The sequence below is a fragment of the Rhea americana genome, unplaced genomic scaffold, assembly GCF_003343005.1.
Source record: "Rhea americana isolate MKP2758 unplaced genomic scaffold, rheAme1 scaffold_516, whole genome shotgun sequence".
NCBI classification, from domain to species: Eukaryota; Metazoa; Chordata; class Aves; order Rheiformes; family Rheidae; genus Rhea; species Rhea americana.
This window is the reverse complement of record NW_028186664.1, coordinates 48,647-74,550: the sequence shown is the minus strand read 5'-3', so window position 1 is coordinate 74,550 and position 25,904 is coordinate 48,647. Positions and strand designations below refer to the sequence as shown.

The window sequence follows — 25,904 nt, the reverse complement described above, 5'->3', positions numbered from 1 at the left end:
GAGATTAAACTCAGCTKAAAAGATTTCAGTTTTCTCACTCATCCTTTTGTTGATATTTTACAAAATGAAAATAGATTAAATTTCTGATTAGAGGAGACACTTTGCATCCTTGATGTTGACTGAATTTGAGACAAAGTCTCCTGAAACTTGCTGAAGAGCTTTGGATAAACACAGAATGTGGGACAAAGTTTTCATTGTATTTCTAGAGAGGCAACTTTTTCCTTTTGGTGAAGTGATACAAGCTGGACTAAGCTAAGTATGTTGCTGCTGCTGTAACATAAATGTGGGCAACTCTCACTCACAGCCTTGAGGGACTTGCTCAAAAACCTAAGCTGGGGCAATAAGGTGGCCTGCAAGACTAATAATGATGGGTGAAGCTTTTCATCTCCACTTTGCCACTTCAGCTGCAGTCTGGGCAATCACTTGAGTGCGAGGATTATCTGACRAGTGGTTGTTAGCTTGTGTGAGCTGAGTAGGTGGTGTATATATGTTCTATTATTTTTACTAGAGCAGGAAGGAACACTGTACTCATGTGAAAAATGCAACCAGGAACTTAGTCTGATGTAAAAGGAGCAAAAGGGAGCAGCTTTTGAGACTGGTATGAAGAAAATACAAGCAACCTGCATGAGGCTTTTGCCACAAGCTCAGGACCTAGAGCTGCCTGCCACAGACCCCTCAAATATGATGATATTGAGTATCTATCAAATCTCCTGCTTGTTCACCTTCCAACTCTCACTTTACCCATAGGTAAGTCATCCCTAGAAATCCCTGAGGCTTCCTTGCCTGATTGCCATTCAGGGTAGGCCACCTGGTTCCCTGCAGGCCTGTTCTGGCAGAGGGTTGAGTCCATCTGGCCTTCACTCTTGCCTTGGAGAACCTCTGCTGCTTCCCCGCTGGAGGAGCAGAGGGGACTGCAGGCGATCCTCCAGCTGGGCCTCCTGCATGTGAYCTAGATCATAGGGCTGTGAGCTACTGCTCCCCTTGTAGAGCCTGCAAAGTAGTCTTGAAAATGGGGCCTGACCTTATCTCATGCTGGCTGGGCCATCTTCCTCATGCTACAGACTCCTCAGGATGGGAACGAGGTCAGCACTTGCTCTATTTATCTTGTTTTTTTACTTTCAGAAGTGGTTAGCGAACAAAGCAACATACTGCAACTACCAGGATCTCCAGTCTGTCACGCCTTGATAGGACAGACTGAATGATCTCCTCTGGTGCAATGTACTGTGTGACTTTTTTATCACAGGCACGAAAAGTCAGGAGCAAATATCATCTGTTGTGAGAGCCCAACTCTCACGTACATTTAGTTAAAAAAAAAAAAAAAGGAACTTCAATGTGAGCGCTTTAGCATACCCATTCGAAGCAGCTCTCCAAAGCAGGTGCAAAGCCAGGCAGAGCTGAGAGCTGTAAGACAGGGAAAATCCTGTATATCTGTAACCCTGTCCAAGCAGGAGAMTGTGGAATTCTCCAAGTTGGAGGGATTCGGTGGAGGCTATGACTTCAAATGTTGTTGGCCCACAGTACGAGTTGCATAGAATTTGACCAGGTTAGATCTTTTCATTTCTCATTTGTAAAGAAAATTTTATTTTGCTCCTTTTCCTCGTGTAAATCAGTAAGCTTCGTAGGGAGGTCCCTCCAGATACTTGCATGCACTGCCTTGCCAGGATGTCCTGATTCTGGATATTTTCATAGAATCACAGAATCAGTAAGGTTGGAAGGGACCTCCGGAGATCATCTAGGCCAACTCCCCTGCTCAGCAGGGTCACCTACAGCACGTTAGACAGGGTTGCATCCAGGCAGGCCTTCAAGATCTTCAGAGAAGGAGACTCCACCACCTCTCTGGGCAACCTGGTCCAGTGCTCCGTCACTCTCAGTGAAGAAATTTCCCCTCACCTTCAGGCGGAACTTCCTGAGCTTCAATTTCTGCCCATTGCCTCTTGTCCTGTCACATGGGACAACTGAAAAGAGTTTGTCCCCGTCCCCTTGACACCCTCCCTTCAGGTACTTGTACACATTGATCAGATCCCCCCTCAGTCTTCTCTTCCCCAGGCTGAAGAGGCCCAGCTCTCGCAGCCGTTCCTCACAGGACAGGTGCTCCAGCCCTCAGATCATCTTTGTAGCCCTACGCTGGACTCTCTCCAGTAGCTCCATGTCTCTGTTGTCCTGGGGAGCCCAGAACTGGACACAGGACTCGAGATGAGTCCTCGCCAGGGCTGAGTAGAGGGGCAGGATCACCTCCCTTGACCTGCTGGCAACACTCTTCCTGATGTTCAGGCTGGAAGGATGGGGATGGAGTGTGTCTATGTGCCTACACGTAGAATATCTCCATCCTTGGAGATATTCAAAAGCCATCTGGACACGGTCCTTGGCAACATACTCTGGGTGACCCTGCTTGAGCAGAGGGGTTGAACTAGATGATCTCCAGAGACCCCTTCCAAGATCAACTGCCCTGCGATTCTGTGATACACACTGGCACCTTTGCTGTCCTCTCTGTATTTTTTGGTTAATAAATACAAGCCTTTGCTTTCCTGGACTACCAGTCCAGCAAGTTATTTTTCAACAGCATGAAGGTCATTTAAATCCTTCTGGTGGATAAAAGACCTACCTGCAGGCTAAAATCCTACTTTTTAGAAAGAGGTCAAACCCCAAACACAAACACCGTGCTGGGCTGGTAGAGTTCAGCTTAGCCCTTGCCGTGGCTCTCTGGGACTGGGATGATTAATCCAACACCACGGTGTTAATGGTTGGCTGTGTTCTCCCACGCTGGACCCGATGCCGACCCAAAGGCAAGTCCAAACAGAGGACCACTGCGTTTCCACCCAGYGTCACCCTCCTTTTTCCGGAGTCCTTGTGGTTAGTGCGTACAGAAAGCAGATTTATGCGACTCGTTTTGTGCCTCGGTATAATCATTCTTAGCTCGGCATTGATGTGCTGAGCAAGGAAAAGCAGTTAATGAGAGGAGGAGAAAGGAACCTTTTTTGTAGGTCTAATTCTCTCATTCCTGGAAGCCGAGGGCAGTAATTAGCATTGCAGCAGAGGACCCAGTTACTATGGCACTACGGATTGATGGAACCCAGTTGATACAAGGCAGCTAATTCAAACCAGCCTCAGGCCATATGTTTAGATCTGTCTTTGTTATATAACAAGTTTGGAGGTCTTTAAAAATGGCTCTGTAGAAGTGACCTTCAAGGAGCGCTTCAAATAAGGAAGGTTTGGGTCATGAGCATGCCAACTCATTAGTTACAGAAGCACARCGAAGGTTTTTAATCTCCCTTTAAAGTTATTTGCATTTTTATTGGGAGTTATGGTGCCTTTTTCCTTTGGTATTGTGCTGGTCTGAAAGCAGAGGTCACATGCAGCTACACAAACCACCACGTTTCCCCAAAGTTCATGGCAAGGTGGGTTACGAGCCCTTGGGATGGGCCACTGCAGCAGAAATCCATTTCCCTGTAAGATCAGTAACACAGGAATTTCTCGGTGTTTCTCTATTTTTGTTGAATGTTAAGCAGGTGGTGCCAGAATGGGATGTCTGGAGATTACAGGTGGAAGAAGGTGCCATGAGCAGCAAGGGATGTAATAATTAAATTGCACAGTGTACCCGAACGCCGGCTGTCACGGTGATTAATTTTCAATGCTGTCCTGTAATTATAATCATGCTATACAGGGCAGCGAAAGCTTTGTGCAYAGAGCAGCAAGGAGCTGCTGTGCCTTGCTGACTGTAGAGGAGCTGGAAGCAATTCAAGACGTCTTCATATAAATTACATTTTGGTCATGGGCTGCTCCTCCGCGGCGGGTCTGCCAGCGGAGGCTCTCCCGGGGTGCGGTGTGTGTGCACACCTCGCCTCCCCGCTGGGCTGCCATCCTTCTCTGTTCCCTTTTCCCACCGAGGAGGTTTCCTTCCAGCAGCACGACTGTTCCTTTTGGATGGAGGTTCCTCACCACCATCCGAAAGTGGTGGAGCTTGGATGCTRTGGAGGAGTCACATCCATCTCTTGCTCCTCCGTCAGGGGAAACCGTCCCTCTTGTATGTCTAGGATGTTTCCTTGGGTCCCTAAATTTGGCCTGCAGCTGGAGAGCGACCGTAAGGCCGTGTTGGGAAGCCKCCTCCCAGCCTGGTGTGGGCTCCAGCGTCGAAAAACTGCTCTTACTTACTCGCACACCCGAGGAATCGCACAGGATTTTGGTCGCTCCAAGCTGCGATCGCTGCTTCCCCTAGTTTTTTCTCAAGGTGATGCTACCGCTGGGGCTTTTCCCTGCCTTCTCCCCTGTTGTTGCCCTTCCCTTTTTTTTCTCCACTTGGGGGAAAATCAGCTAAATCATCACTCCAGGTGTTTCTTTGTTGCTCTTGATCAGCTTTGCCGCGACGGAGGTGCAGAGCCGGGGGAAGCGGCTGGAGGCTGGCGCGAGAAAGAGGAGCTTTTCCCGTACTCCCGAGCGTCGGCATTTGGGACGTCGGCCCGCGCTCGCCCGCGCGTCGTCTCTGAGCCGAGCGAGCTGACCAGCCCGGAGCGCTCCTAGTTTCTCCTATTTCCTTACGTAAGGAAAAGCAACCCATGCGGGCCCCGTCGTGTGCTGATCCGGGCGAGCGTTCCTAATAAAACATTCATAACGCCGTGCCCTTTTTTTACGAGTGGAAGGGTGGCCGGCGCACTTTTATGAGCTGAGCCGTGCCAGCCGTTGTAGAAAATATGGCCTTGTTTAATGTATTGTAATAAAAAGTGCTTTATAGAGAGGCTTTTTTATAGTTTATTTGTCTTTATTTATGTAAAGCTCCCATAAGGATTCCAGCGCCTTTTGCTTRTTCAACCTTTCTTGGCTGCTCTGCAACCTCTCTTGCATCGAGGGGATATTTATAAGCTACTTAATATTTATTTATTTGATGAGCAGTGCCAGGYCCTCTGCTTTTATAATAGTATCCTCCACCTCGCAAGCAGCCTCCCGAAGGTGGTAGATAAATATCATTGCGGCAGCTTTCTGGATGGGGAAGGGAGGCGGAGAGGTGATTTGCAGCGGGCCTTTTGGCTGGCCAGCATGCCGCCCGGATTTAGCCCCCCCTCCTACGATTAAACCACACTTCTAAGCCTCGTCCTGCTCCCCGGGTCTCGCTCTTTGGCGCTGCAGGGCTCAGCTGCACCGGGCAAAGGTTCAGACGAAAGAGCTGTTGTTAACGGCTTGCCTTCTACAACACGTTTTTTCTGTTTTTTAAATAAAAATCCATGCTTCTCTTATGTATAAACCGTATTAATTTAATTTCAGGAAAAGTTTGCCCRGCTCTTAAGCGTTTCCCCTGTTTTTAATCACCGCCTGCTTTTTCCCAGAAGCTGGAGTAGACGTGGGGACCGTGTCGGCGTCGAAGCAGCCTTGCAAACTCGGYGCGCGCTCGGCGAGGACGTACCTGGCTCTCTGCGGGGCGGGGGGACGCGTCCTACGCCGGCGTCCGAGGCTTTGCAGATAAAACGAGGCAGTGGCGCGCCTGCAGTGCAGGCGAAGCTCGGCGAGCGGGGCCTCTGCTGCTCCCGTGTTGCAGGCGTCACCGGGCATGTTGGAGGATAAAGCAATTAGCAGTTGTTTTAATTGCCATCYGAAAGCGTTCCCCCGCAAGGTCAGGTATGTGATCGTAGCCAAATTCCTCCCAAGCCCCGCGCTGCCGGCGGAGAGGCTCCGCGCAAGGGCGGCCGGGCGGGCAGCTTTCCAGGAGCTGCAGGCTTCCTCTGCAGGCAATTAACGATCCGCGGGGAAAGCAGCGGGAGCTTTTCCTGACGCAGGTCCGAAACCCGTGGGATTAATTCTCCTGAAGGACTTTGCCGTGTTTGTAACAAGGCCAGGAGCGGGGAGTGGCGCCGGGCCTGGCAGAGCTCTGAGATGGGCACGGCGAGCGGCGCGATGCCGATGTGGGGAATTGGGCTCCGAGAGCCAAGCGTGGCGCCTGGAGGGACAGAGTCTGCCGGTGGCCGGGGCATCAACCGCAAATTCAGCAGCGGAGAAGAATGGCGCGGGGCTAAAACAAACCGCAGGACAGCGCGGGCTGTTAAATGGCCCTTTTTGGGTAGCATCTCCTTGTGTCCCCCCTCCTCTCCCTAGCACGGCCCCCCGTAATCAGCAGCGCTTGCTCCCTCCGCTTTGTGGGAGCAGCTCGAGAACGGTGAACGCTTCGCCTGGGGAGTCCGGAGCGGGATAACGGCGCGGTCGGATGTCTGCGGAGGTGGCGTTTGCCCGTCTTGCGCTGTGCCAGCTTACAGGAATCACCCGCTTCGGTGCGGCTGCCGGCGTGACAGCGCGTGGTTTCGGCTCTTCCCCCGGCGCCCGGATAGCGCTTACGGCGCGCTCGTCCCCGCGGTGGCCGCGCGTTCGCTCTGCTTCCACCGTGGGATTATTATTCGGTACCTGTAAGCCTCCAGCCTGATCCCGGAGTTACAAGGTTGACAGCCTTGTTATCTTTTAATCCTGTAGACTGAGCTCCTCCTCCCCGCCTATGTATCTACGTGACCTTTTGTAAAGAAAAGAATGAGGCACTGTATAGTTTTAAAGATGAAATACAACTTTAAAACCCAGCCTTTTTTTTTTTTTTTTTTGCTTATAAAACGTTTCAGGTACATGCAGCGGAACATGGAAAAAGAGAGGTATAATCACAGCAATTCTTCGCAAGGAAAGGAGCCGTAATTTTATTTGCACAATTAAATCTGCCTTGATTCCAGTCTGGGAGTGACCGAATGTTGCAGCATGCTGTAGCAGGAGAAGCGTTCGTACAGAGCAAAAGGTTCATCTCAGTTCACRGACATTTAAAAGTGCTGTAGGAAATGCACAATTAATTAAAAAGATGGTCTGTAGCTGCTCTGCCCAGAAGGTCTAGGAAAATCACTCTCTGTTGGTCTYTAAGCTCTGCTTCAAGGGCTTCCCCGTGGTTTGGTTCTCACCTCTGGACTTGGGCTCCAAAATCTCCCCATTTTATCCCTGTTCTTCCCTCCTAGTCCTGCCCACTTCCTTTCACAGCCTCACCGATTAGGGCTGTGGAAGTGATGTTATTTCTTTTGGCAGACAAATTGAAAGCATAGAAATAATTCAGTGCAGTCGGAATAAAAATTAGTATTTGTTCTTCCCCAAACACCACATTTGCCTGCCAGCCAGTCTGGTTTCCTTTAATACAAATTGTTTCATTCAACCGCAAATGCTTAATTTGAGAAAAATGAAGGAAACAAAGAGATAAGAGGGTTGATAATTTTGGTAGCCCCAGGGTTAGGGTTGTAATTCAAGATAGGGAAGAACCAGCTTCAGTTCTCCAGTTCTCAGGGAGGGTTTGAACCTATATGCTCTAGTCCTGAGAGTACTCACAAGATTTGTCACCAGCTTGGAGCCCTTAGCCCGGCCGAGTGGAGGAGGACACCATCCTGGCCACCTCCAGGGCTCTGAATCCAGCCTCGGTGTATTCTCCCACTTGAAACTGCCCAATAAASTTGATAGAGAATCACAGAATAACTCAGGTTGGAAAGGACCTCTGAAGTCATCAGGTTCGGCTTAAGTTGGGTTGCTCAGAGCCTTATCCGCTTGTGCAGAGCCTTATCTGGTTGACAAGAGTTAATGACATTTTTTAGAGTGATTGAAACCATGTGCTTTGGCAAATTTGCAAGTTTGGTTGAAAAAAGCTCTTCTGACTTACTGCCAGGTCTTGAAATTTTAGGACCAATACTGTAAAGTTTGGCCTGGAGACATGTTCCCCCATGAGAATTTCAGCTTTTTTTCCTCCCTCCTTTGTTTGTGTGCTCAGGGGTCGGATGGAGATCATGAATAACGTGACCCGAGTCTAAGGGTTTAGCCAAACCCAGCAGACAACAAAAAGAAGTCCTGATTTGTTTTCTTTTGATGAAGTTTTTGAGTTGCCAGTGCTGAGTCYGCTCTCACAGTTGGACCCAACATCGTGTCAGTGGTCTTAGAGTCTGCAAAACACATCTGGTGTTTCAGCTGCAGAAGTTCTGGTACTCAAAGCTAACAGTGTCTTCCACGTGCTCTTCCATGGTATGGCCAAAGGGGAATTTGAGGTTAAACAAACCAGGCTCTGCTCCCGTGACTTCAAAATTGTGGTTCACTTTTTATCTGGACTAAGATCTTTGCAGAGCTGTTATAGAAAGCGCTGGCAATGACTTTTTGCCTCCTCAGCATTATAAAGGATTCGTTCCTCGAGGCTGACAAGACGGTCAGAGCCTGGAATGAGCAAGCAGTTCACGGAAGAGGTGAGGCCTGGGAATGGGGAACATCAAGGCTTTAGCTAGAACTAAATGTGCAGACATCCATACGCCTTAGATGAAAGGTAAGGTGCATAGGGCATACATGGGATGCCTGGCGTAGGCAAGSTTACCTTCTCCTTCTGCTTTTGGATACTGCTGTGACTCAAATCATGAGATTTGTCCGCTTCCAACCTCAAGAGGCAAATTTCTCATTTCTTCTCTTGCTGTCTGAGATAAGAGACTCACTGGAGGGTTTCTTTGTTCCAGTCCAACCACTTTGCGGTTTTCCAAAATGTATTTACTCCTACAAGTTTTCCATTTTACTGGAAAGCAGGGCACATTGGGTCAAGTCTCTTCTTGGTGACTGAAGCTGTCTGAAGAGTCTTGGCATGGAAATGCTTTGTAGAGGACTTCTCTGTCAACTGTGTTGATCACTTTAGCTTATTCTTAACATCAGCTCGATTCCCTAGTAGTCTGAAGACTTTATTCACTGTTCGGTTCCTTTTTTTTATCTTAATATACTGTTAGATTTGTCTTACTCAGCTGCACTCTGAGCAGTGACTTTCCTTCATCTTTCATAATAGGCAGCCAGGTCCAGGGCAGTGTGTGCAGAACTGAACATTTTATTGCTGCTTTTTTCCCCCCTCTTCTGTGTTAGTGTTTGAGTCCTAGAGTGCTTTGGCTGGAGCTGACCTCGAGGAGCTGGTAATTGGTAATACTGTGGGCACAGAGGAAATCAAACAGCAGCACCTTAAAATCTGGCCCCATTAGCGGCTCAAGGGAGGCAGTTTGCAGGACAGGATCAAAATCTCTTTGTCTGTCCATACTGGCTTGTACAGAGAGGTTCAGTGTCCTTTTCTGCACTAGCAGTCTGAGGGCTGGGTTTCCTGATTTATTTGTGTGGGTTCTTTAAGGTCTGAAGGCTCYGTGGACACAGGTGCTGCAGCTGGTGCTGTTTTGTCAGTGGACTTCCCCATCCTCCCGAATCCGTGGTGGTGAGTCACTGYGTGGAAGCAGGAAAGCAGCAGTAGGGCCAGCTCGTTTGAAGCMCATCCCCGTTCACGCCAGTGCGCTGCAGTGAGGGACGTGATGTGTGATGAAYGTTACATGGTTTTGTTTTCTTAGAAATGCAATTAGTGGAGATACGAAGAGCAGGTGCTACTCATATCTTTGATAGCAGGAGGAGCCAATATTAACTGAAAGCAGAGAAGAAGAGCAGGAGGTTCATAGGGCTGAGGGCTGATTCCTCTCCTGGAGTTGTCTTGGCTGTTCTGTTGAGTTGGGAACCGTCTCTGGATTCCAACACTGCACTTGTGCTTCAAGACCATTGCCCAAAGATTTTCCCAACTTAACAATGAAGTAGGCTTTGTAGTGAATTCTTAGGGTAAGTATCTATCAGTTAGCAGAAGTTTGACTCAATTTTCTTCYTGGAAGGCTGGCTTAGTCTTGCAGTTGTGCTTTAATTTCCTAATTACAGGACATTCTTCATAGGGAGCAAAGTGTGAATCAAAGGAAGCGGATGATGATCGTATCTGCTCCCTGTGTCCTGTTCCAAGTAAATGACTAAAGCAGGGCAGCATAATATCCTATCTTGTATTAAAGGTTGCACAGATTAGGGAGAATAATTAGGAAGTGCAGTCTGTTTCTGTGAAAAATGCATGTAGTGTAAGTCATGAACATGTTYCTCTCAGGTCATATTTCTTTCCACTCTGTATGTATTTCCCCCTTGTYCCCTAACTCAGTTTCTGCAGGATAAAATGAAAAAGAGAATTAAAAAAACCCAAAGTCTACTTTCACTCTGTAACAAATGTGTACTGAAGTACATATATGGGGTATTTAGTTTTCTGATCAGGTCTTGGTACTTGTGAGATTTATTGCATGTGTGTAACTCAACCTTTGGGAAGTAAGGGCTTTCAGGCATATTCATTGTATAAATCCTTCTAAAGTATGCAACTTGTGTACTCACCACGTGACATATTTACTTTCTTAACCCCTTCTGACCTCTTCCCGTAGGTAAATCACACACCCTGAAAGCATATACTTCAGGGCTGGATGAGAGATGCGTCTGCTTACAGTAATTGCAGTGCATCTTCCCAAAATTTCTTAGAAAAATYCTCAATTTTAAACCTCACTTGGCCATGCTATGCCCTTGACCACTAATAGATTAGTTTTATCCCATTCACATTTCCTTTGAAAAGGGACCTGCCTCTAGATTTTCTTTAGTCTCCTGAAAGCCTCTACGAATTGCCCTGCTTTTTGGAAATGTTATCAAACAGGTAAGATCCCAACTTCCAACCAGGCTGATCTTTTGGACGTGTCTCCTTTTAGTTCTTTTTTTGTGAACCATTGGGGGTCTGTTCCGAGAAGTTTCCCTAGACATCCCTAATGCCATCATTTATTTAATATGATYGGATGGCATCCCTTGCTATCTGTAAAGTAAGTGTAGCTAAGCTGGAGGAGGGSGGGTCAAGAGTAGACCAGTCTTTTGAAAGTCTTCTTGAGAAGAGCGTGAATAACATGCAGAACGAATAATGCCACCACTTCCTTTTCTGAACTTTCGTTTTATGCTGTGGCTTTAAAGTAACAATTTACAGTGATACTCTTTGGAGCTGCTTTTTCGAATCTGATTGGGCTTCTCCTGGGCTGTGATTTGAATCCAGCTTGTCTTTCTAATTTGTGTCTTGCCCCTTTGGGGCAGCCGGGTGTACAGTAGGGAATTTGTCTTTCTGTCCTTGCTAACGTGCCCAACGGCGTTCAGGGAGCAGAGCCGCTGTGGCTTTGGAAAACCTGTCATTTTATATTGTGTCGGCCTTGACTCACGAAGASGTTCAGGCTAATGCTTTAAACCCATTCCTGTTCAGGAAGAACCRCCGCACGCGCTTGAGCGTTTGGCTGGACAGGAGCATGCCTTCTTCTGGGGCAGAGCATGCTTTCTTTCCCACAGCGAGCAGGAGAGCGGCTCTCAGCAGCGCTGCTGTGAGGATGTGGCTCTGGAGAAACTGTGCAACAAGGGTCCTATTTTGATTAAGGCTTAATAATCATAAAGCCACCTTAAAAATAAGAACGAAAAAGATTATTTCAGAATAAATGGCTGGTGCAGGTGACATACGTAGCAGCACTGGAAGCTGAAGTGTGTTTATTAGCACTGTAATGAGCTGGATCTTCTCGCGGTGGAGAGCTCTCCCAGATGACAGGAGATTCAGTGTAGAGCCTACAATTGATTTTGACCCGTATTCTGTGTCCTACCTGCCCCTTGTGTTGTATTTAACMCTGCATTTCGAGTAGGACCATGAATAGCCACTAGATGGGCAGATCTTGCCTGGCTCTGCCCAGAACTTGCAGTTATGGAGCAGTTGGCTGGAAAACTTTGGACTCTTGGGTTTTACAGCCCTTTCTGCTGGGTTTCATCTTCATCAGAGATTGCTGGGCACCATATTGTTCCTCAGATGACACTTCAGCATAATTGAAATATTTATTTAAAATCGTGACAAGGGCATATTTAGCTTAGTGGCCTGTAGAAGTGAAGACAACTAAGTGATGACAGCTAAGGAGGTGGTCTCACCTGCCTTTAGAGGGCTTCAGTACAGAGGTCTTCCTTTGAGCTCCTCGCCACGGGCTGTCACTGGTAAAAACCAGGGTTTCTTGAGTTTTACTCATCTCAGCAAATGCAGAGCTATTCTAAGTTGCAGTGAATCCTTTGCCCCATAACTCTGGAAATCAACGATTAGTTTCTGTCAGATATGATAGAGGAATAATACTTGACCATGGACAGTTGTGTAATGAGGTTTTTCTTTTGGCAAGCCTGCTCCTGCTCCAAAAAAAAAGCTGCTTAAGGATGCACAGGARACAAAATAATTGTGGAGGTGATTTGTGCCTATTGCAAATTTGGACTATAAATTTCACGTCTCAAGCTACTTCAGGCAAGTTTTCGCTGTCATGGAAAATGAATTCAGGAGTGTGACACTGATTTTTTTTTTATGCACTCCAATAGGGTAGGTTTTTGGGTTATGTAGGTTATATATAGTTATATAAGACAAGGTATATAGGAAGCACTGAATCTTCTTGTTTTTCACTCTTAGCCTGTGAAAATTTTAAGCTAGATTCATCCTATATATTCTTCCATGCACTTCACCGTGAGAACATAACTGAGCCTCTGTAGAGTTAGGGCCAGAATTACTTCTTGAATGCTCAGGTGAAATGTAGCAGCCTGGAAATACAATTTTTTTTGTTCTGCGGGTTCATTTTCCTTATCCTGCCATTTGCAGCCAGTACCATTAGAGCGTTCAGAGAGAAGCGCATCTCCCGTTTTGCCAACGGTCATAAAAAATAACCCTTGCAATGCATGGAAACGGGTGTCACCTGGATGGAGAGCAGCAGCGCTGTGGGACTGAGCCGAGTGYGTGCGCAGTGACGGGGCGGCGTGTTAGACTCCTCGGCGGTGAAAGGACTAACTGCAAAAACCCCCCTTAACCATGGTGTCTAGGTTTTGACATTTAGACGAAGCGGTCCGATGTGATATTAAGACTGATAAAGAGCTGATGACCAATGAGTCTGTAAGTCCAGCACTGGCTGAGCTCTTGCCCAGATGAGTTTCTGCCTGTAGGTGCAGGATGCTTGTCCAGGAGGCAGCAGTACATAAGCACTCGATACAAGCTGCTCCTGCTCTTACAGGCCAAGAAGGGCTTCTTGAGACAGATCTGAGGTTCAGCAAGGACCTGAAGTATCTAACTAGCTTGCTTTTGGACTAGTAAGTACCATGAMGATAGGAGGACCAAAGGAAATGAAGAGTGAGTGGGCTTTGGGGAGGACTGTTTTCAAAGAGACGTAGCCAGGTCCTCATCATTCATGTGCACCAGGACAACGATCCTACGAGACCCAGCTGTCTAGGGACCCAGGAGGTGAAAGAAATGTTTGCTGACTTGTCAGGCCTTGCGAAGGTGGGATGAAAATCGGGAGACATATCAGCAGGCGTAGAAARACTGCTGAGTGGGAAGCTAAGGGAAGGAAATACTTGCAGCATAAGAATGGAAAGAGCTGTCTGTCAGATTTAACAGTGATGAAGGAGAAGATGGAAGAAAAAWTTAGGCAAAAATATGAAGACCAATAGCAGTTTTCAGAGTAAAGCTTGAGATTCTAGTCAAAAGGTCAGTGAGACCAGATGTCTGTGAGGAACATCTGTTAAAACAAGGATGATGAGGCAGGAAGGATCTTATAWGATGCAACAGCAAAGGACTGCACTGTCGGCCTCCGGCAGCTGTTCTTTTCCATAGGGAAGTGCATTGCAGGGAACATAAACCATGACAGGTATAATGGGAGGTGGGAGTTTGGAAGGAAGTTAAGGTGCTGGATTTACAAACGAGATATATTTGGGCAGTTTATAAAACTTTGACATTACTACAGTAGCTGTAAGAGGACTTTTTGCTTCTGCTGAAGTTCTCCAGATCATCCTTCTTACATCCTTTTACAATACCCTCTTTATCTTTTGGTGCGTTTGGAAAAAAGACAACACCAAAATATCCTGCCAAGCTCTCTGTGAAATAGTATAACAGTAAATTCCTCTTTATAAAAGAGTTTTTCGGAGCCTTTTCTTATTTTTGTTGCCATTCTCCAATCCCCATTAGTTTTGTGATACTCCTTTGGAGCTGAAGTGCATGGGCACTGCGCAGAGCATCCGGATGAGCGCAAACCACTGATGTGGAGAGAGACATCCAGCACGCTCAATGCTTCTCTCTGCCTTTCCTTATGTGTCCTAACATCGTATTTGCTTTCTTGTACCTCCGTTGTCCATTGAGGAGATGTTTCCCTTCATCCTGGCACTGCTGGAGCTAGTGCTTTTCCTGTATGGCTRTAGTTCACTTAATACTCTGGGTGGTTTTTTCTGCCAATATGTATTAATTTACACTTACCAGCAGTAGATTTTGTTGGCTCTTGTTTTGCTTATTCACCCAACTTTGTGCAGTTTTTTTTTTATATTCCCTACAGTCCTCTCTGGTCCAGCTAATGTTCTTAATTTGTATCAGTGGCAGGTTTTTTCTTTACTACTTGCTTTTTCTTTTAGCAGTGGATCACTGCTGGATTTCGTGAAGGGCTGTCACCTCCTCCCCGCCTTGCGTTATCGCTGAATCAGGACAGCAAGAGCAAATGCCCTTTCTTGGCTATTGAACCCAGGCTGTTATCATCCATGCCTTTATCGCAGCAGCAGCGCAAATCAGGCCCCGTGCGAGAGGGAAAGGACACCCCGTCCGGGACGCGGAGCTCGGGTCAGCCCGGGCGACGGGCGTCCTCGAGGGTGACCTGTTCTCCCCCTCGTTAAAACTGGCAGCRAGCCGGGATGGTTTAATTGAAGTGCCCAGCAAAGGCAGCAGCGCGTGTGCCCGAGCGGTGGGTGGCCAGGCCGTGCTGCGGGGACTGGCGATGCCCCGGAGGGAAGATGCTGGCACGTGTGCTGAGATGCCCGTCCGCACCTCTGGGCAGGTTTTGATCTCACCTGCCCTTATGTTTTGTAGGTAGCCTTGGCTAAAGGCTTAATTTAAATGCGTTATCATCTTGCTATTTTTCTTTTTTCCTGCTAGACTGTCTRTACTTGGTTCACAGTAAATTTTCCAGAGTGCCTACAGCTTCTTGCACTTGGAGAAAACACCTCTGACATATGATTCTTGCATTGAATCATAAAGCCCCGTTTCATGTCACTCTCTGGCAACTGTAGTTCACCGTGGGAATTATATTTGTGGTTCGAATRCTTGGGTCTAGGACAGCTCTTCGCTATAAATCATTAGCGAACAACGCAGCAGCTCCGCTTCTGATTGACAGCTCAGTCCATGTATGCTGTGACTCCACTCTGCTTTATTTACCTTTTCATTAAGCTTAGGTGTAGAACTACCCCCATGAAAAGAAAAAAAGAAAAGAAAAAGAGTAAATTAGCTTCAACAGGAATGATTAGAGCTATTATCGTATTCTAATTTATCACCTGTAACCAGACAAATGAGCACGCACTTAGTGTTCTCCCTCCGCTGTCCTCTTCGTTCCCAGCATTGCTGCTAATAACAGAACGTGCTTGACGCCACTTACAGCAGTGCCCAAGATTAATCCAGCTCCTCTTAGATTCCAGGTGAAAAATAGGCATGCTATATCTCTTATATATTTCATGTAAAGTCATGCTTGCTGTAGCTGCAAGTATGGAAGAAAGATACTATTTTAGAGGAGAGAGAGAAGACGGAGAAGGCAGGAACTGAAGAACAGAGGAGGAATAGAGAAGAGCAAAAGAGCAGTTATTTATTAAATATTTCTGTGTCAGAAACTCTCTGGATAATACATTAGAATACTAGAAATATTTAATTTGGAAGGGCCCTCTGAAGAGCTTTCTTTCCTGCCCCTGGCTCAAAGCAAAGCCAACTTCAAAGTTCGATGATGTTGCTCAGAGTCATATCCAATTGAGTTGCAAGTATCACCGAGAAGGGATATACCCTCTCCGGGTCCCAGTTCCGCCCTCACTGTGATTTTTGCTTGTGCCCATGGCATCTAGCGCTTTTGCTGTGCATCTGCAGCAAGAATCTGTCTCTGTCTTCTCTGTAACYACCTACCAGGTAGCTGTAGATGGCAACAAGATCTCCCCGTCGCCTTCTGTTCTTCAGGCTGAGTGAACCTGGCTCTCATCCTCTCGTATGCTGTATGCTCCAGGCCCCTGGCMATCTCGGCTGGTCTCACTCTAGTATGGGGACACTCCCCTGTCTGTCTTGTACTGGGGAGTCCCAGACCGGACAYGCTGTCCAGACATGGTCTCGCATTTGCTGGAGAGAGGGGAAGAATCACTTCCCTGGCTGTAGCCCTGCTGGCTACACCTTTGCTAATAAAACCAGAGTTTTATTACCTTTATAACTTTTATTACTCCAATGGCAGTGAAAAATTCCTTTATACCGTGGGAGGCCATGCTGAAAGCCTTGCTAAAGTCAGGGTAAATTAAATCTGCTGCTCTCTGGTGAGCCCCGAGCCAGTCATCTCAGTACTGAAGGCGATCAGGGTAGATGGGTATGGTAGTCGGGGCACTGGCTGTGCCTAGTCATCTTCCTATCCTTCATGTGCCTGCTTATGGCTTCCAGAAGGATTTGCTTCATAACCTTCGGGATGTGGAGGTAAGGCCTGGCCTGCCATTCCCCAGGTCTGCCTCTTTGCCCTTTCTGAGGATGGGTATGATCTTTTCCTTTTCCCAATCATCYGAAGCCTTCCCTGATCACCATGACTTTTCAGAGATAATCGGTAGTTGTAGTGACATCAGCCAACTCCCTCAACACCTTCAGATGCCTCTTGTCTGGACCTATAGACTTGTATACGTCCAAGTTGCTCAAGTGGTTGGTGACTCAATCTTATTCTACCGTGAGTGGTACTTCAGTCCTTCAGACTCTGCCACAACAGTCTGCTGTGGGGCACATGGGAGCAGACCGAACCAGTAAAGCCAGAGCGAGGAAGACTGAGTACCTTGATCTTCACTATGACTTTTGGTGCTGTGTCCCTTGCCTCACTCTTCAGTAGGTCCGTGTCTTCCTTAGTTTTYCTTTTGCTGCCACGGTACCTATAGAAGCCCTTTGTCTTTCTTGACAGTGTCACCTCCAGCAGAGCTGTGGCTTTTCTGATGCCAACCATGTACACTTGGGCAATATGCTTCATTCCTGCTGGCTAGCTGGTCCCCGCTTCCACCACCTGCGTGCTTCCTCTCCGCACAGAACTCAGGCAGGAACTTCTCCAAGACAATCTTTCAGCTTCTCGAAATCAGTCTTTCCTTCTYTCCTTTCCAGCTCCCTGGAGCTCTCCATGGGCAGATGTTGGTGACTATCAGAGGCTCAAATCTGGAGAGCTTTCCGGTGGTGGTGGCCTGGGACAGCCTGCAGTGGGACAAAGCCAGGGAAGGTTTGCTGCCTTCTTGTGGGTTACTGAACATACCTGCCACTGTATTTTCGGCTTTCGAAGAGTCTGATAGCGTGGCTGGTGAAGACATTTAGCTCTGGGAGTCAGGAAGTCAGGAAGAGCGTCCAAGAAGTGGCTGATAGACGGGAATGCAAGATCACTGAAGCAAGTGGGCATTGCTTAGGCTGCATGAGGGATAACCAGGCCAAGAATTACATTAATCCAGACATGGACATAYATTTTAGTAATGTCAAAAAGGCAGGTTTGGATGAAGTTGAAGGAGGATGCGGTGGAGCTTGGCCAGAAAATAGGTATTGACAGAAAAAGGTCAGCAGTGCTATTTAAAATTGCAGGTTGGCCTGTCGCTTTTTTCAGCATTCTGTATTGTTTAATTTGTTTTGCTGTGGATGCTCAACTACTACTCTAGGAGCCTCTGAAATGAGTTCCTAGCAGGATTTGCTTAAAATACATGTGCAATATTGGGGTATACTTTTAATAAATGCTGGTCTTGCGCCAGCAATGTCTACACGAGTGCGATCTTTTTTGTGGTGCTTCTCTGCACGTGTGATGYTTCAGCCTCTTCTTCCTCCTCTTCTCAGATTCTTCACTGTTTTTTTGTTTTATTTTTTTTTCCCTGCCTTAATGTGAAAAATATCCAACAATAAAGCGCAGAAGACTACAGAAAGCAGATTGGTGTTTGCTGTATTCAGTTCATTTACTCAAAACAGCTGGTAGCCRTTTAGGAGAATGGCAGAAATATTGCAACTTCTGTCAAGATTGAAAGTAAACACATGATTAAGGCAGAATTGACAACAACTGTTTCACAACCAGTTATTTGTCATCATGCTTGGGTGAATGACATCAGGATGAAAATACATCTATATATGCATGTGTGTATATAGATATTATTTACTTGTGCTGGCATAGAGTGGATTCATCTGGGTGCTGAAGAGTCTTGCAAATACAGCAAGACAAATCAGGGCTGTCGTTTAACTCCTTCCGAGCTGGACTTTTTCCAAATTGTACAAGCTTATCGTCCATTACTTTTGAAAATTTAAAGCTTAACTGTTTAGTCTTTTTAGTGGGGAAATCAAGCAACATTAGCTTGTCCTGACTGTACAGTTCAAGGCAGCGTAGAGTCAAACGGCTGGTAGAGTCCTGAGAAACCTGGTCCACTCTCCGCAGYTGCACCTCTGGCCTTATAAAATCCCACCAGTGCTGACTTTTTATAAAGGGTGATTTCAAAGTAGAATTTTCCAAAAAGCGCAATTAAAAAAAAAAAAGCGCATGAAACTTCCCAACCTCTTTGGTTTCGTTTCAGCAGGAGCGTTTCGGTATGAAGTGGGCTGGTGGGTTCTCTCCAAACTCTCTGCGTCTTTGCAGTGGCAAATGAAGCCTTAATGGGGGCATCTGCTACCTATTAAAATTTTTTCCTGTGCCAACAGAAATGTGATCTTGTGCGATAGTTTCAAGTTAGTGCAAAGAGTTTTCTGAGAAATTGTGATTTTTTTTTAAAAAAAACAATTCCCTGCTGTAGTTTGTAAAATGTAGTCAGCTGCTCTGCGTCTTCATTTCAAAAAAAACTGCTTTTCTTATCTTCACACTAAACAAGCAGCAGGTTAAATCTACTTTGGGGTTAGCTTTTGACAGCACAGTCAAAAGGTTCAGCCGAGCTCTTCACTGTCTGCCGGCGTTTGCAAGCCGTTGACCTCCCTCGGCAGATAAGGCCACGTGCTGGGTAAGTGCATCAGAGATGGAGCTGTGAGACGCTGATGTATTACGTGAATGAGAATAATCTCACAGACGGGGGAAGGCTGGGAGGGAGGTAAAAATTACAGCCTTCATTTTTTTTATTCCCCCCTCCCTTAATTCTGAAGGACGACAGAACTTCATTATCCAATATGCTTAAAATTGAACGACCTAATGAAATTTCACACCCGCTAAATTTAATCATGGATTACTCATGTGGGATTTGAATCAGATAAAAAGGATGCCTCTGATATTTGTAGCACTTGCATAAGGTAATAAAAATCTGCAGCGTTCTTTGTTCTTTTCAGCAAATGTGAATTGCTTGACCTACTTTCTTTCTCTCTCTCTCTCTTTTTTTTTCGGTTGTTTTTCTTTCTGGCATTCGCTGAGCTGACCCCAGCTTCCTCCCGGGCACCTCCTGAGCGGTGAACGCTCAGTTCCCTCCTTGCGTACGAGCAGGTGGATCTCCAGGGTGCTTCCTCCTGGGTGTTGTTAATGCAAGGTGGATTCGTGTTTTTCGCTGCAGACGTTTAAGAGGCCGGCAGAGACGGGGAGAATGATTAAATGTTTTAGCTCGTATATAAAAAGGCCGTGTTGCTAAGAGGATGTCGTCTGGAGCAGGCGAGAGGTGAACGCTGGACGAGGAGGTTGCGCGCAGRGCTTCGCTGCGTGGTCTTTTGCAGTTTGCTGTGCCTCTTGGTGCCTCTATGAAATGGTCTCATCTTTGACTCGAATTCCTCAGAGATCTCCTTGGTCCTCGCGCAAACGCCGGAACGCAGCGCGTGCTGTTTTCGTGGGCAGGTTTCTAATCGCTAAGCACTGAGCTCTCGTGATCGAAGTGTGGATTGATGCTCTTGGAATCTATCGTTGACCCCTTTTAAACTGGTAGTGAAACCAATCTAGTTAGCAACGGTGASAATAAATGTTCCTGAGCGTTTTAGGTGATACTTAGGAGCCTGGCTTGTGAATGAGCATCTCCTTGTACCAGACAGCGCACAAGCACAGAGCAAAATCGTAAGCCGCCTTCTTCAGCGCAGGAGCAGCCTAGTTTTTACGAGGGTTTTTGGATGTATACGATCAAAGGGGTATTTCGAGGTGATGCTGGATGTTTAGGGGGARTTCTTGCCCTTTTTGGTGTGACAGCTGGAGCGGGAGATGCTTATTTTGAAACGCAGTGAGTGAGCAGTACCAGCAAGGCTGGCCTGCTGGGGGGCCCAAGGAGGAGTCGGTGGCTCAGTCCTGAGGATGGTGGCGAAGGGAGGAACACGCTATGGAGAGCCTCAAAAAGAGACACCGATTCCRTACCCCGATGGAGGAAAGGGAGCCGGTCAAACTGAGCAAAGGAACAACAGCATGGAGAAAGTAATGAGCCGCAGAAACGATCTCTGTAGCAGCATTCTGAATAGATAGTGGTGGAACAGGAGTGCTTTTGTCAAGATCAGAGGGAACAACCATGATGATGGTTGGGATGTGAGACGCTAAGGGTGCCCAGATGGATGGGGAAAGGCTGTGTTTTAAGGATGTTACGCACAGAGACTGAAGACTGACCTGATTTGGATGTGGGAACCCCAAAAACTCAGAGCTGAAGATGGTGCTGAAGTTATTGGCCTGAGTGACRGGGAAGATGTTGGGTAAAGTCAAGCAGAAGCAGTAAGAATAGCCTGTAAGGAAAGCGCACATGCTTCACTTCTACCYTTCCAGAGCTTAAGCTGACGGGTAGACATCCATGACACCATGGAGAGACRTCAAGCTGAAATGTTACTTGGACAGGAGGAATCTGGTCTACAGTAGACGTCACTTGAGTTTTCTGCGTGGGAGTTAAGAGCTTTAGATCTCCAGCTGAAGTTGGCTGTTGCCAAAGAAAGGCTACAAAACYATCTCAGTCATTTTTTGACAGATTCGGGCTCTGGCTGTCCACCGTGCCGCAAAGTCAGCATACTGACATCTCAMGATTGAGGGAGAAATAGCCGTTGGAGAAATAGCTTTTGTAGTCAGCTCTTTCTCTGCTTTTTGCAGCACAATTATTTCTAAGCTTGCGTGGCCTCTGCCTGATGTCCACTGGGTGCCCTTCATCTTGAAAAAACCCCAGAGTTTCTGCCTTGCACACCGATGTATAAAAGGATCCATCTGCAAACCGAACAGCAGCTTCAAATGTTTCATCAAGGAATATGAAATCGCATCACAGCTGGATTACCCAGAAGCTTCAAAGCCCTTTAAGGTCACAGACTAGTTAAATTGTACGAAACAGTGTGAAACAAGGGCATTGAGACTTCCTCTGGAGGCACAGAGGAGCTGCTGGTGTCGAGCGCTGTCTTCAGGATTGGCCTATTATGTTTTTATTCTTATTCTTGCTTCCTACTAACGTTTTCCAAGTTGTGTTTTTTTTCCAGTCTTTTCACACCACCAAAGTTAGCGTAAGGGAATTTTTTGCTAAGTAAAGGTGGCGTTCAGTTAAAATGCTGTTCTTCAGCGTTTGCGAAACACCCTGGTGCACTTCATGGTGTCCTAGAGTGCAGGGCGACGCGGTGCTTTGCTGGAATGGACAGCTGTGAGTCTTGCTGGCTTCAGCATGCGCGTGTCTGAAGGTGCTGGCCACGAAACAGGAAAGGGTTCCTGGCCGTTCTGCTTCTCCTGGGGATGTATAACTTGTGCCGCAGCAGACTGCCGGGAGACGTCCTCAATCACGCGACCGAGCGTTCGGCRTTGCCACGATGCGAACGGAAAGGGTGCGTCTGGATCGGCTCGCTGCTGCCGGCTCGTCTTGCTGGCTCTCTCCACCTGCTGATYTGTGAGGCTGCTTGTTACCTTTGCTCCTTGCGGAAAAACTACAGGTTAAAACAAGTGTCTACTCCAGGTTTGGCGATCAGCRGGGAAGTACTTGTGAAGCCAAAGAGCCCTGGCTCACCTGGGAGTCTGCTCGCTGCTCTTGGGAGGTGTGGTGGTCTCTCCTCGCTTGGAGACGCCCTGCAGTTTTAAAGCTCTTAGTTTATCCTTCAATACAGAAAAAAGATATTGCAGTTAACGCAGCGGAGATATCGCAGTTAACGCGACGGACCTGCTGCGACGCCAGGGCTGCAGGCGCCAGGAGCAGGGCGCCAGGCGCCGGCCGGCCGAGGCGAGGTGCTGCCGCGCCGCGACGGTCCTTGTCTTGCTAGCCTTCCATCCTGTTCTCTTCMCGCAGGTTTTTCCCTGTCCCTGGATGTAATCGCTGCTCGTTTGGGGCCTCTCCAAAAATAGCTCTCTAGAAGGGGTTTGAAAGCTTGGCTGCGAGCGTGGGTTGGAGCGGGAGAGCACGGCAGGAGGTCTCGCTTGSATCAAGCGCGACTCAAGTCGTGGCATAGGTGAAGTGACACAGGGCCCTAAAAGCAAGAGAGACGAGTTTAACGAGGCAGAGCAAGACCAGGGGAAGAGGCGAGCGACCGGGAAGGAGGACTCGGCGGCGAGGCTTCGAGCGGGTGATTCGGAGTGTGCTGTGCGTTAATTTTATCCCTGACCTGAATTCAGGTTTGCAGTCTGGTTTTGCTCGTTACTGAGAGCCTGACGAATGCCCAATCTGTTCATTACTTTTGGCGTGTTATTTTTAAGTCTTACCCTGTTATGTGGGGTTGCTCAGATCCTGTTCATTCATAGCTGCCTTTCCTGGGTATAACCAGGCTTCGGCAAGCAAGACGCTAAGTGAAGTGCTGGGAACGAGACGTATCGTTCCTCTTTCCGAGACAGGTTAAGGCTTTTTCCCTGGCTCGTGGCGTGCTGAAGGCTGTTCATCAGGAATCGTTCAGAGCTGTGTGCATTCGGATGTCTTTTATCGTTGTCAGTATATATATGCTGTACGTAGCATCGCTGTTGGAGCACGAGAGCTGTAGGAATTTGCCTGCAGAGCTCCGCTTTCGCCTGTCTCCCTTCCTTCGGCTCAGGGAGTATCCAGGGGAAGTAAAGCAACATGACCTTAATGCCTTTGAAAAGTTAACTACCGTGTTTATCTCCGTGGCGCGGAGAGGAAATTAATTCCCCTTCCTCACGATGTCTCCTCTTCTGCAGAAGGAATGGATGAGCTCCCCATTTGTCAAGCAGCTGAGACCAACAGGAAAATGTTACCGGGTTCCCGCGGCGTTTTTAATAGAACGTGGAGGCAATGCTCTTAAGCCTTTTCCTACCCAAACATGGCTTTGGTAACCCTTGTTAATCCATCCTGGCAGGACCAGAGACACCTAGCAGCAGGAAATGTTGCTATATCTAGCTGCTAAAAAAAAAAAAGAAAGAAAAGAAAGAAAAAGAAATTATATCATCCGTATTCCCAAGAGAGATTTCAGGAAGCGAAGCTGTGCTGGAAATTAAGAGAATTAATGAAGAGTCAAGTGAAGATTATGTTTTATGAAAAGGATGTGTCTGTAGATAAATCCAAAAGCCAAAAAAAAAATAAAAACAAACAAAAAAGAAAAAMCAAAATCCACCATCCTGCAAAGCCGTCTGTTGCAATGTGGTCCTGCAAGGCAACAGTGAGAAATGTGTTACACCTTTGGGAAGGGCTCTGTCCAGGGATAATTGTCGTGTTGCTCAGCAGTGTAAGTAGATTTAAGCTGTTTGTGAAGAACGTCTCCCGTTTTCTTTTGCACAGCAGAAGCTCCTGCCTGCCTGAGTGCAATCCCTCTAAAGGCTCTAGAGCAAACAGAGCAAATACACGCAACCACGGTACAACCGGCTACCCAGGGAACGTGAAGATGTCGGTATGTGTTTTGTTTTTCTCCAGCACGCACAGCTGATCCTCTGACTTTGCAAGAGCAATTTCCATGTTTCCCACATCTAAATCAATTTTTAATGCTACCAGGCCTTGTGCTCCAGCCTTTGCGTGTCTTTATACTGAAYAGCCTGCTCCCACATCTTGTCATTTTAAAACACGCCGGCTTGGCCCACGCAGTCCTTGGGGGCTTTCTGTCTTTGCACRGAGCCATTTGATTCCTGTATCTGTTTGAAAGTGTCGGAGGGCTTTCAAGATAAAATACACTTGTCTCCTTTTTACTCCTCTCTGGTAGCCGTAGTAAGTGCCTTTGTTTCCAGGCTTCGCTGAAGCACTCCAATTCCATCTGAAAAATCCATTAATCTCCTGCACCCAACGATAACATTAAAAAATTTAGTACAATATATGGTTCCTCTTCCACAGGCTTCCCATTATTCGGTGTGCAGCTACGGCGCTGTCAGAACAGGGCTTCCTAAGTACTTCAGAGAGAAACCGAGTTAAAATTTCCCAGGTTTAGGCCTGCCAGGATATAGCTTTTCCCTCCTTCTAAATCATCGCCCGTCTCTTGCAGWCGCTGCCCTCGCTCTAGGCAGCAGGACGGAAGCACCGACATCGTTTTCAGCCGTCATCGCTGCTCTCTAACCGCGGTCGGCAGCGATGGCTTTTCGTCTCCCCGTTTTCTTGCTCGCTGAAGCACGTGTAGGCTGGGAAACAGGGAAAATCCCTGTACTGGAGAGTCTAGGTGAGTCATCCCGCACAGAGCGAGCGGGCTCCGAGAGTTGGCAGCGGCAGCTGAGGAGCTGTCACAAGACCCCAGACTTGAGCCAAGCTTTTATTCCCGGGTATCGCCACTCTGGCAAATAATCCACAAAGTAGTAGAAGAGCTCAGATAATATAGGTTAAAAAAAGAAAGACCCTTCAGTAGCAGAGGTGATTTGGAAGTAACCTAAGATTCTTCGTCCAAAATAGCCTGGTATTTATCTCCAAAGGCTTCGGATCACACAGCCAGCAGGAGRTGGATGCCACCAGGTTGCTCAAATTTTCACGCATTGGAAATTCAGCTGGAGGGTGTTGGGAAGATTTGAGCATCAGCAAGGAAAGGTTTAAACTGGGAATAAATTTAGCCGTTTAACTTTGGGTGTTATCCTGGCACCATATGGTCTCACTGCCTTTTCTAGATAAACTGGTGTTTGCGATTCTGTGGAAGTTGAACTCTTTGTCTTCAGCTCAAACCCTTTCTTAGGTATGTTAATCTCATCTTTCCCTCAGAATAGATTTTTAGATATTTGAAGCATATTTTGCCGAGCTTGGTAGCCTGAGTGATCCGCAAGCTCGCTCTTGTTACTCTTTAGGTTTATAATTCCCCAAAGATAAAGTAGTATTAGCAACAGTCCCCCGTTTTCTCTTGAAAGTAATTTCTGATTTCCATATTAATCAAAAATAGCTTTACCTCTGCACTGCCCTAATCCTAGTAACAACAAGGAAAGAAGATTACGTTCTGTAGATGTCAGAAAAGCAATTAAAATTTGCAGGCAAGAATCAAGAGGGGGGAGGAATATCACCTCTCTGCTTTTTGTGAGCCGAACGGGGAAATACTCAGAGCTCAAACTGTTTGTTCCTTGCTGGCTCCTTCTCTTTTGAAGGCTAGGACACAAAAGCCTTTAATATTCAAAAATGAAAATGCGGGCTTTTCAGCAGAATGACAGGGTTGTCTGCGACGGGAAGAGAGATTTGAAGGAGGGCAAGGACCGGCTGTGAATTTGCAGTCGGAGAGGTGCACGTCAGTGGACGAGCGACTATTAATAGCTGCGTCTGCAGCGAGAGCTGTTCATTGGCCTTAATGACGAGCTAAGCAAATGGACCGTGCGGCGGCGGTCCGGTGCGTCTAGGCAGGGTGAGGCTGCGGTCGTCAAATTGRGAGAAAAAGGGACTGCGGCAGTTGAGACGCCGGATGAGACGTGTAGCTACGTAGCGAGGTGAGAAAGGCTGTGCTTCAGGGGTCTCAGCAAGGCGAACCTGGAAGTCTTGGGCGTAGTCTGGGCGCGAGAGAGCTGTCCTAGCTCCGGGGAGGCTCTTGGTGATGTCCGGAGTAACGGGCAGAGCAAGTGSTGAGAATGGCTTTGGTGGAGGTGGAGCTATGTCTACCTCCTTGGCCAGATCATCCATCACGTGGCCAACCYTCTGAGTACATTCAAGGTGCTGTGTCAACAGCTCATAGCTGGAAAGGTAGGTGTGCAATAACCTGCACGGAGATRGTATTTACATTTGCATTTTTAGATTAGGTTATCCAAGATAAAGGCTTAGAC

General features: G+C 47.3%; 1 protein-coding gene and 1 long non-coding RNA gene across 7 annotated transcripts in view; both read left to right on the top strand.

Moving 5' to 3' along the window:
* Window positions 1-25,904, top strand: part of FAM168A (family with sequence similarity 168 member A) — a 165,989-nt gene that overhangs the window by 95,940 nt on the left and 44,145 nt on the right. The window contains exon 1 of one of the 6 annotated variants that reach the window (XM_085318079.1): window positions 25,418-25,574. The exons of the other annotated variants lie outside the window; for them this stretch is intronic. The gene's annotated coding sequence lies outside the window, so the exon portion shown is untranslated. Of the gene's footprint in view, window positions 1-25,417; window positions 25,575-25,904 lie in introns of those variants that run through there. 6 annotated transcript variants of the gene reach the window in all.
* Window positions 5,614-17,799, top strand: LOC146588397 (uncharacterized). Its single transcript, XR_014897428.1, has 2 exons — window positions 5,614-6,754; window positions 17,006-17,799. It is a non-coding gene; the product is annotated as an uncharacterized LOC146588397 (long non-coding RNA).